Source organism: Ruditapes philippinarum, unplaced genomic scaffold (assembly GCF_026571515.1).
Source record: "Ruditapes philippinarum isolate M1 unplaced genomic scaffold, ASM2657151v2 ctg10659_1_1_1_1, whole genome shotgun sequence".
NCBI lineage: Eukaryota > Metazoa > Mollusca > Bivalvia > Venerida > Veneridae > Ruditapes > Ruditapes philippinarum.
The window spans coordinates 18,100-30,926 of NW_026861182.1; the positions used below are offsets into that span (position 1 = coordinate 18,100).

At 30.4% G+C, this 12,827-nt stretch overlaps 1 long non-coding RNA gene across 2 annotated transcripts; it reads right to left on the reverse strand.

The window, feature by feature from the left end:
• Positions 1-925: 925 nt before the first annotated feature.
• On the reverse strand, positions 926-6,559 carry LOC132714758 (uncharacterized). Of its 2 annotated transcripts, XR_009623601.1 has the most exons (6): positions 6,104-6,559; positions 4,721-4,811; positions 3,217-3,321; positions 2,703-2,844; positions 2,017-2,185; positions 926-1,476 (listed from the first exon to the last, which is right to left on the reverse strand). It is a non-coding gene; the product is annotated as an uncharacterized LOC132714758 (long non-coding RNA). The 2 variants fall into 2 exon arrangements; XR_009623600.1 differs by lacking the exon at positions 6,104-6,559 and having other exon boundaries at positions 4,721-5,628.
• Between the last annotated feature and the right edge of the window lie 6,268 nt (positions 6,560-12,827).

Here is a 12,827-nt window from a genome sequence, read left to right on the forward strand (position 1 = left end):
GACCTTGAGCTGACACATGGGCAATATGGGTTCTGCACATCCCCTTGTTGAGGTGAACATTTGAGCCAAGTTTGAAGAAAATCCTTCAATTGGTATAGGAGTTATAGAGCGGACACGAAAATGGAGACGGACCGACCGACGGAGGGACCGACGCGACAAAGCGAATCCATTATAGCCCCCCCCCCCACATTTTGTGGTGGGGGTATAACTAGATCTCCGCGAGTCATGGACTAATAACAATTAGATCTCCGCGAGTCGGATGTGTTGCCTTGTGAACAATATAGTTTAGGAGAAATGGCCAAGACAAAAATGAAATATGAAAATTAACAAAGGGCAATAAAGTTAAAGCCACTAATAGCAAATAACAAGCAAAGCCAAAATTTAGACATTTAACCTTGAAGGTCAAGGTCAATTATGAATGAAGGCCAAGGTTAGACAATACACCAAGAACTTTAAAAGTTATGAACAAGGTTCAAGTTTGCAGAAGGCAACGGCAGCAACCTCTATTTCTTTTTTCAAAAAAAAGAAAAGCTGAGCTACTACATTAAAGCTCATAGCAGCACTTATAGTTTAATAGATTGGATAATATTTTGCACTTGTATAAAAAGTAGTCATTTTTCTGACAAAATATTAAAAACAGACCTTGAGTCATGACAAATGAATCAAGAGAATTTTTTTTAAACAAGATAGATACAGTGCCATATCTAAAATGATATTCCATAAAACTATCATGAATACCAGGCCCCATGTTCACAAAGATTTAAGGGTCAGGATCAAGATCAGGATCAAATTTAAAAACCCGATATTCTTCATTGTTTATCCTCATAGATAAATATCTGATTATAAATTTGATATAACTGGACTTGAAATAGCAAGTATATGAAATTTTAGAATAAATTAATTGTTAATTTGCAAGATACGGGCATTTTACAGTTGATCCAAATATTGATCCTGATCCTAAAATTGATCCTAATTTTGATCCAAATATTTTTGTATTTGTTTTGTTATTTCTTGATTTTATCCCAAAATAGTTTGTTTTCTTTGCAAATCAGCATATTTTTACATATTGAATATTTACAATTTAATTCGACAAAACACAAATAATTTTAGTAACATTAAACAATGAAAATAAAATCAGGATCACTTGATCCTGATCTTTTCTTAGTGAACACGGGGCCAGGTGTTCAATGTCAGCTTAAATATGTTTGAATAGTTGGGCAATCAGTGTAACACACTAGTTATCATTCTTTTCCATAAAAAGTCAATCATATCTTGATTTATGTTCCTCATGAATGGCTCGCGTAGGCTTCGGGCTAACTTGGGCCAAATATTTTGAAAGTCTGTGGGTGTCATCTTCCTCTAACTTTCTATTTTATATATCCCCTCAATGTCACTAATTCTCAGAGTTATAGCATCATGAAGAATGGTATAATGATACTTTTTCTTCTTCTTTAATTCATCCAGACTCGCTGAAGTCTGAAATGAGAAATTAACAAGCCTGTTATAACAAAAATCATAAGTGTATACAATTCTCAAAATGCATTACATGTAATTATGTCCTCAAAATTTATTAGTCAGGTCAGGTCAGAGACTGCAAAATCTCTTTTGATTGAAATTAATATTATATAGGCAATATAAATGCATAGTGATCACACTTTCAATTAAAAAAATCTTATAATTCATAGAGGCAGGAACATTTAATACTAAGATATGCAGCATTTATATTCATATGCAAAAATGAAAAAAAAAATGTTGAGAATCTATATGCCCAAAGAAGATAAAGCACAACATTTTATTTAGGTTTTGCCTCTTTATATGTTTGAAGAACTGAAATCTTTCTATTGAAATAAACAAAGAAACATGCTACATCAATATTAGACTCAGTACAGAGTACATCTATGTTGAACATTATTATAGTTCCAAACAATTCACTTTATTAACACAAACTGGACACTGTTTTCTTTCATTCTGTAAAATTGTGAAACATTACATGTTGGAGTTTTGTAAGTAGCATACCTAACAGATCCCCCTTGTTGGTGATGTATGGTCTATTTGTATGTATATTATATTATAATCTATGGCTGCAAGAAGATTGTGCATCCTATAAACAGGTGGTGTGTAAGCAAATCTTTTGGTACAATACATCAAGATGTGCTGTTGAAACCCCTACATGCCAGCTGTACTTCTAAAAATGAATACAAATAATGGAAAGATATTTTCATTTAAATGATTTTAGTAAGGAAAAATCCTTTAACATTAACATATTCATATGCTTGATATAATCTCTGTATGTAAATAATTATCTTTGAAAAAGATTTTACACAGCTCTATCCTTCAATTGATAAGTACAATAAAGGTGCCAAATTAATTTATACATAATGGTTGTAGGTCCATTTGCGTTAACATATAAAGGTGCTGTAAACATTGAACATTCTATAATCAAATAGACATATGAGCTTTGTATTAATCAGGACATATACTCCTTTCCAGTTAGGAAAATAAATCCTTTAAAAATTTCACTCCAAACTGCTAGCATATCTTAACAAAGATAGACATATCTCCTTTGCAGAATTAATGGTTCCAACATTGGAGCCATTGGCTTCAACTTTTTTGATTGGCCAATCTGGTGGTGCAAGCTAAAATTGCTCCAGGGGGAACCCTGTCAATATAAATTTCTTTTATTGTACCTGATGAGAACATACCTGCAGTTGAGATATTATGTCATCTTATTCAGAACACCAGCCAGATCTTTCAGACTATGTGCATCTTATTTCCTTTGCAGCCATGGTTTGTTCTGGTTTCTAATGGGCCATGATTGTACTAGGCATTGGTGTATTCCATCATCTGAAAACAGAATCCATTCATGCTCAATAACTATAAGATTGATGCAGACACTATAATATATTATTCCCTGAAATAAAATATCAAGACAAATAAGCATGCATTAAAAAATGGCAAAGAAGTCAGCCTTCAACAAGTTTTATGAAACATACTAAGCATTTCACATTTATTTTACATATAAAATGCTTACCATAAACCTATGAAGTTTCCACATTATGCATCAAAACATCTTGCATGCATTAATTTTCTTATAACAAATGACAATTATGTATTGCTATCTAGAATATTATCTAAATATTTCTTGAGCAACAGAATAATCATATAAAAATATCAAACATTCAAACAAAATCAAATATATAATAATTGTTTACTTACCATGAATAGTTTATAGTCTGTAGCAGTTTTATAACTAAATCAGAAATGAATGGTTGTGTCTCAATTCAACACCAAAAGGATTTTATTGGCTTTCTTTAGTGCTACCTGAAGATTAAACCATAACTTGCTTAAGATTTAGAAGAAAAAAAATCAATTGTGGAATTCCTTTTCATTTTAGCAAAAAAATATTCTACATAAGAATTGTATATATTCAGTCTTCACCAACATTTACTATAGGACATGAATCTGCCCTTGTTATTAACAACAAATACAGCAGTATTGCATGCAGTGATAACACCAGTCTATTAAAAAATTCTTTGTTTAAAAGGGATATAACTTTAAAAAAATATTGCTTTTCACAGTCATTGAATTTAAGATTTTGAATTCACTGGCCCCAATTCCAGTTTTGAATTTATTCTACTATATATTTTAACTACATTTTCTTAAAATTTACACTGGCCCAAACTAATTTTCACTGGCCATGGGCCACCGGGCCAGTGCTAAATTCAATGACTGCTTTCATAAGAACATGTATGCTCCCCTGTTTAACAATTACACTTTGTCCTGATAAGCAAGTCTTTCAAGTTTCATGTTGATACATTTCAAAATATTTTAAATAATGCGATTGTATGCCAACATAGCAATCTGACATAGAATGTAATAGCTTTGAAAAAAAAAAAAAAGCTAGAAATTAGTAATTCATGATGTTTGATTGTAACTAAGAAAGTATACTCCACTTTTGAGGAATCTGTAACTATTTTGTTGTATGGTCTGAGAATTGACTACATAACAGAATCCTTTTCAAAAACCATATATGAGCCGCGTCACGACAAAACCAACATAGTGCGTTTGCGACCAGCATGGATCCAGACCAGCCTGCGCATCCGCGCAGTCTGATCAGGATCAATGCTGTTCGCTATCAGTTTCTCTACTTGTTATAGGGTTTGTAAGTGAACAACATGGATCCTGATCATGTGCAGGCTGGTCTGGATCCATGCTGGTCGCAAAACCATTATGTTGGTTTTGTCATGACGCGGCTCATATATATTTTTCACAAGTGGATTTAAGACCTATAATGACCCTCTATTATTTTTTCACCTCAGTACCTATAATAATATTATGGAGTCATACAAATATCAAACTCATCATTTAAGATGACACCAAAATCTTTCAATTGGACCAAAATTAACCATGTAATGCATGTTTTTTTTTCTTCTTCTAATACAGTATTATATGCCACTTAAAAAATGTCATTATTGTTTAATATTTAAATCATATGAATATCTGATCATGATATATATGAATCACATGTTGACATGTATATATCCATTAATTGGTTCAATAAACTAATAAAAAAACATGAATTCAGCAGTATTTAAGATTAATCAGTTTTTATATGAATTATTTAAGTAAATTAGTTATGCAAGTATATAGTTATATAGCAATTTTGAAAGGTATTATTATAACCTGTCACTTTCAACAAATTTCAAAATGGTGTACTTACTCTCCTCTGCATATGCACTGAAGTCCAGGTCATCTTTGATGTCCCTGGTAGTGGTATTGCAACACATGATGACGATGAAATTGATTTATTTCTGTAATTGAAAATATAGCATACTAGTACCATGGCCTAAAATCTTGACTATTCAAACCAATTACAATACATGAATTGCTGCACTGCTTATAAGGAAGAAGGGTTGTCAATAAGAATTATCTAACGTTTCCAGCACAATTATGGTTATTGTCCATGATTATTTTTCAAATTGTGAAATGCTGAAATTTTACTGCAAAAATGATTCAAATGAGACAAAATATTGATTTTTGTGCGATTTTCCAGACAACATTTTATTTTTTCTACTTTATTTCTTTGAAGATTCGACAACCCTGGATAGTAGATCAATATATCAGACTTACGGGCTTGTTATTGCTTAAATGCCGGTCAAGGTTGCCCAAAAGCAAAAATATCTCAAAATCAAAGGATGTCACATTTATAGGACTACCCTTGATAGTTGAACATGCTTTGAAGAAATGCCTGTTCTGCTAGTCAATAGTTCTAACCCTTTTTGAGACACATGTGGCTTATCTATTTCACAGCATTGTTGTTACTATACAGTACAGCTTACAGTAAAAAACAATAATGTGATTGGAAAATAAAAGTTATTCAAAATATAATTTTGTTGTGTCTTAAATGATTCTTAAAAGATAGTGATTGGCCATCTTAAACGATATTACAATGGTTACAATGAACATACGCCATAAAATTGTAAAGGATTAGGCTCAGCCGATCTTTTATTTAACCTGTTAACAATAACAATTTATTGGTACGAAAATTACAGTGAACGAAAACTTGATACACAGACGTGGATCTGCAAGCTTAATTTCTTTATCATAAGTCAAAACCATCCTAAAAACTATAACACAATATATAGAGGATATTTGTTTAGTTCAGTGTAAGATCAGAATATATTTCACAAGGTGAAATATATTTCAATCTTACACTAAACTAAACAAATTTTCTTTTTATTATATGCAAAGAAACGTTTTAAAAAGACATTTAACCTAATACTGAATGAAAAGCGCGCCAAATAATAATATAACGTGACGTCATTTACGACGTCACGTCATTAAGTTGGTTCCCAGTACTGTGCACGCTGGTATTTCACTGAAATAACGTAAGGGGCTTAAATTCAAAACAGTGAAATTATCAAAGTGGTAATTTCACTGTTTCAAACAGTGAAATTACCATTTTTATATCGCTGATATATTTCTATAAACCACCGAAAAGCATGTAATAAATGTGTTTATATATTCGTAGGTGAAATTTTTCTATAAGTAGATCTAAGACCAAGAAAAAATTAAATGCAAACAAAAACGATGATCACCTCACCTGTCAATCAGATAACAACTTCACGGTCGCTTTTGGTTTTAATTACCCTTTTAGAACTTTTCATCGCTTTGAATCACTACCGGAGTATATCCTTGATTGAATTAAATCACAGTTTCTTTCCACTTTTCGCTTTTTTCTTTTCCAATCTCAAAATTTATTTCTCGTATACGTGACACACCTTTCGTATTGTCCGCCATTATTTTGGTTTGGTTAATCATATCACGTGACTCAGATCCGAACATTTACGGAAATAATCGAAGGGCTTCCCGCCAAAATATAAATCTTATTTGACTAACCCAGTCAAATAAGAAAATGCATTTTTTAGAATGGTCAGAAATGTTACGGAGAGCGTTTCTAAGTTGGAAAACTTTGTCAATACTAGTTAAATAATGCATTTGATAACAATAAGGCGTTAATTTGACAATCTGTTTTGATGAATTTGACCAGGAATATAACTTTAAGCGACAAATTTTCTTCATTGTCAACTTCATGTCATACATCATTGAACATTGAAGATTTAATTTTGCTTCTCCTTTTAGACCTAAAATAAATAATCGCATAAACGACAAATATGACATTGACCGTTTGTATGATGCATAATTGCGGACATTAGGTGCTAAATATCTCGGACAAAACGTATTTATACTTTTTTATCATGCATACAATACGCAAACCCATTATTCCCACCCAATGATATACACGCCCAAATATATTTATACTAAGACAATCTTACGTTATGATTATTATATCTAAATCAGGATAGTCTACATAAATGTTTTCAAGAACATTTTTTTCCGAATTAATGGGCATCTTATTTATTCATTTTATAGAATAATAACAATAATGATTATGATGATTATAGTTATGATGATTATAATTATTATTTATTTAATTTTTTATTATTATTATTATTATTATTATTATTATTATTATTATTATTATTATTATTATTCTTTACCTTACCTTTCGGTTAATTTATAATATTTTATCGGTTTTTCACCGAAATCCGCCAGACATGTGTATTGTATTGCTATGTAATTACTTAGTTCTGATACTATTACAGTAACTACTAAACAAATAACTAACAAATCAAGTAAGTACACAGGTATACTAAGACCCTGTTTTTTTGTTGTTCATTTTAATCTTATTGGTTATTTGTATAGTAGTAATAGTATCAGTTCTACGTATATATATATTATTTTCAGAGGAATTGTCAATTTTAATTCTCATTGTCATCAGACCAAGTTTTTTAGTAACTGATAAAGTTTGTAAGAAACTTGTATATCAAACATTAACAACGGCCTAAATGTTGGGCAGGCAATTTAACGACATGGTTTATGTGTCAGACTGCTACATGAGAGACCAGGTATGAATCACGGCCTGTGTCTCACATATTTTCTTCCTATTACATTGGTGCTATGTGTGTGATGGCGCAGCTTGGAAACCTTAATAAATATGGTTAACTTTGTTAAAAGAATATTATAATTATGGTTGGCAAATAAAAAGGAAGCAAAGTAGCGATTGTAAAAACTTAATGCATACATGTATATTACTCCAAAGGTCTCACTGTTTTAAATGCATGTAGATATTTTCTATGTAGATCATTATACTACTTTTGTTGAAAGTACACTTGTACACTTCTTACATTGTTTGGGAAGTAATAGGTGTGATACTATTAATTTCGGAATGGATTTTCATATTTTGATAATAACAACATCGTATATATACCTTTTAATTTGTTGCCGTTAACTTGAACCCCTACCATAATTATGTATCTGACCGTTTTTTGCTCCACTTTCCGCCTGGATGTTCGAAGCGACGGTGTTATCACATCTGAAAATTATCCGGACTGTTGCTCTTCACACGGTCATGAGACAGCACAAAAAACAGATAAATGAACATGTCAAGTCAAGAATTGATTTATGTTTTAAAGATTTACACAGATCTATGCCTTCTGTATGTTTTTGTACACATTTAAGTGAAAACGGCGTATAATTCTGTGAGGTACGTTAAAGTTATACAAAATACATTTATTATAGTAATATTGATAAAGCCACAGTACTGATGCAGCTAAGGAATTCTTCTGTCTATTTGAATCATTATTTTATTTTAACGAAGCGAACTTCATAGACATAATGAAAAAAAAACAGGGAGGCTTTTGGTCAATCACATTATTTACATTATTTACTTCAAATCAATTAAAAATAGCCAGCAGTTAGAATCAGAAAGTTTCCATTTTCGAAGAAAATGAAATAACAGCTCAGGTTGGTTTTTATTTTTTAAGTTAAAAAATTTCTTTTTTTAAGATCATGTTATTTTCTTTGTGCATGCGCTAATGTTTTGAGAGTTTGAGCACTATTGAAATCTATAATCTATAACGTATATTACATTGAATTACAACATTGCATGATTTAACTTTAACACGATAACAACAATTTAATTTTGCATATTCATAAAACATTTTTTTTTTGGCAATTTGATTATTATGGCATCAATTCTTAATAACAATGCTTTTGATTATTTTGTTGATTTTATTACGGAAATATCTCCGTTATATTACATTATGCAAATTACGTCCGATTCGTATTATTCAGATGAGTTTTACATTTTATATAACGTTAATATAAATGGCATGGAATAATATTGTGATTGATAATGTATGTAAAGGGCACATTCAATCGGCTATTTCTCGGATATTAAGCGTTATATGATAGTTTACAGAATTTTATGACATTCGACACAATCAATATCTTGTTGAAGTTGAATTCAATCTGCTTTGAAATTTTAAACTTGAGATCTATGATTTATATGTAGATCATAAGTGCATGTACATTTCCAGGGAAAATTTTCGAAAATTGCCTTAGGCATGTTGTAATGACATGAGAAGGCGGGAGTGTAAATTTGGAAGAAAAAAGAACAAATAAAAGGAATAAATGAGGAAGAATCATTTAATATTCTAAATGATGATTATAACAAATCATCATAAAACACAAGCCTTAATTTCTTTCTAGGAAATTTCGATTTAAACGTGTAATTTCTGAACATTTATTTCCATTATCTGTTCGATAAAATAATACCATGAACAATTTAAGTGATATTGAGAAATTTCCGAATCTTTAAAAACAATCTTTCTTATATATGTTGTTTTGGTAGTGAAAAAAAGTCATGTTAGCTATTGCATTAGCACGGTAGAAATGATTCGTTGACAACAGTGGAGTTCGTCTGCAATACCGCTACACTAGCACTGGCTTAACCACTATCATCGGCTCAAGAAAAATACAGCAATTAAATAAAAATATAGAATGGGAAAGGATAAAGAATTAAGAAACATCTGCAGATGTAAAAATAGGACGGCTTTCTTTTTATTAATATTGTGTTATTTCCAGCTTTTTCAAAAATCAATACTAAAAGGCCGACAAATGGATTAATTTGAATTAGCAGCGACATAGAGCAAAACTATTAAATAAAATCAGAATCAAGCACTATTCTATCACTAGTCTTGTTCATATATACATATTGTATTGCTGTCAATATTTGTATGGTGGAATATTTAAGTGGTTATTTAACCTATTGGCTGTTCGGGCGCTTTATTGAATTATCATCCAATTCTATAAATGTATTTTTAAACACAAGAAAGTTTGTATTATATTCAGAAATTAATGTTTGACTTTTTGTCTTTTTTCTTGAAAACGATAACGGATTTAGATTATATTTGGAGGAAACGACTGCTCATCACAATGGCATTCTTATTTCATTTTAGAGACTTAGGCTGCATGATTTTCCTTATATAGGCTGTGAAAGAAAACGAAAAGTCTCACATGACCTTATAAAATCAGTGCCATATTTATGTATAGTTCAATTTGAAGCATTTTATTTACAGATATTTATTTTATATATGATAACTCAACGTGACTTGAATATTGGTCAGTAAACACATATTATCTATATTTCATTTTTAATAATCGCATACACCGACATATTTAGTTGACAAAAAGTAACTTGAATTGAATCGTAATGTTCGTAATGTTCGGCAAATATTCATTGACAATTGTATTGAAATCACTGGCGTACAACAATTTGAACCTTTTGTACCTTTTATCTTCAGTAAAGACTACAAGAAGACTTAGTATCCTTCAAATGGATAGTGTATTTAAGTGTTTTTATACAACATCAGCATAAAATCAAAGACAGGTTCAGACTAACCATCAAATGTATTGGTAATTGCTTGAAACCAGTTATATTTCTGATTTCCAGGACGTTAATAGCGGATAAAGATCAGGCAATTTTCCGTTTTGGTCCTGTTTTATGTCGAGTAATTCTTATCAACATTTGAGGTTTTGTTAAAGGTCACATTTTCCCCAAGAGAGACCTGTCTTATTAAGTGCTTAAAGCTGAAATGTGTAGACTGGTTTATTTATAAAATAGTTGGTTATTTAGCTTCAGCTCCGGGACTTGATACCATGCCACTCTAATTATCTGATTAGAAAGTTATATAATTATGTGGATAAAAGCGCTTTAAGCTTTCTTAATTAACTTATTCTAAATATAATTGAAAGATTTGATTAAAGCATCGTTGAAGTGTTTTGCTCTAAAAATAGACTTAAACATGTAAATAGTTAAAAAAAAATACGACCTAGCCTCTTGAACAATATGCAATACATGCAACGTTTCGTCCAGCGACAAAAGGTTTGCTTAATCCTTAACGAATGTTGTTAATATAAAAACTCCATTGTTTCTGAAAAAATGTGGCGATTGGAATCAACTTAAGTTAAGTTTTATGATAAAGCATTTGGTACAAATCTTCTTTAAGCACTGAAAAGAAATGTTTAGTTACAAATTGCAACAAATGTAACCAAAGTATCAGGAACAATTAACCGTTTACAATTAATGTCGGCGTGTTTTTTTTATAAAAGAAAGATGTAAATCGTTATTGGATTAAATAAAACCGAATAATTAAAGTTTACTATGCCAGAGTATAGAAATTGCAATCGTCAGTAAAATAGTTTAATAGAGAAAAAATGATAACATTCCAATTGATGTTCCCGAACTTTCGAAAACAAAAATTGAGAAACTCAAATCAATATGTCCGAAGCTTTGAAAACTGCAAATAATGCAATATTATACGGAATTATTCAGCAACAGTAGATGATGCACAGGGTGCGTGCCATTTTAGTTACATTTTTACTTTAGCTTACTTTTGAATTAAATCAAGCAATACAAAAATACAAAAAATACGGTAGCAGTTTATTTTTTGTAAAAAGAAATAGTCCATAACAATATAGCCTAAGAATAACTATTAATTCAAAAAAAAAACTTCACACACGTCTGTCAAATTTAATTTCCATGATCAATGTAAATTGCATCATTACTTTTTACATATTTTCATTTTTTTTATATTATTCGCCAAAAAGAATGATTGTTTTTTATTTGGAGAAATACTTTAAACTGTTAACAGAAAAGAAAAAAACTACCAATGCTTCGTGTAAGCATATTTGGCTTTTGAGATTGTACTTCTATTCTTTAATTTAAAATATAAATTTAAAGATGTATTTTTATTCTAAACTTTAAGTAAATAATGCACTGTGAAACAATTTGGCCACAAACTCATTTTCAATATCCATTTTGAGAATGATACCTTGAACAAAGTGTACATTGTTAATGGCATAATGTGAAATACAGCTGAATCAGAATTATAACTCTCAGTGACATAGTGTTGCAATTTTCCCTTTTCTGCCTAAAACCTATTTGCAGGAACTCTTAACCTAGTCAATGTTATTCAAATTTATTCATTTTGAACGGTAGATTAAAACTTTTGATTGATTAGTGAATAGTTTAGCGAAAATTAGACAGAGTCTTATCAATAACATAATTTATATTCGATTCAGATAGAGCCTATGTAAGATAATCATGAAAAAGATTGTTTTGAACGAATGCATATATCTGCACACACATTGTATGGACAAAAAACATTTAGTGAAAGTAAGATGGTTACATAAATTGCTATTTGTTTTTCGAATTCGCATTTGCTTTTCTTGAATAACCTAAACTTCTCCTTTGATAATGCGCATTCAATTTAATAAATGTTGCAGCTGCTAAATAACAAGTTATGTTTTTACACATGAACTAAGGCATGATGGAGCACCTGGGATTTTCCTCCACTAATTAAACTGGAATGTCGCCGCCGTATGACCTTTACAGTGCCGACTTAACTTAAAATACAAAATACCGAAACACCAAATAATAATAATTTACTCACTGCCTTTGATAAAGCTTTCAAAGATTATTTATGCAACAGACCTTAATTAAAAGAAATAACTTCTTACGGGTGAATGTCAAATATCATGCTTATTTAAAAACGAAACATTTAAAATTTAATATTGTAAGAAGGAACATTTCAATAAAAGTGTAAATGGAGTTAAATGACATACGAAAGCATAGTTTTGCTTATAAGTTGAAAGAACATAAGCGAAGCTTGACACAACCGACAAATGTATAAATTATTATCCTTCATTATTTGCCGCTCCTAAATACACACATGAACGACAAATACAGACATGAACAACAAATGAACAAACAGGTTTCAATAATTATTGCACGCAACATTCTGTATATAGCAACATGAAAATAAAAAAAACATTTAAAGTTTTTAGAATAATATTTCGAACCGGCAAATTATCATAAACCTTTGAATATTGAAGAAAATCTATAAGACTTTCAAAAGTTC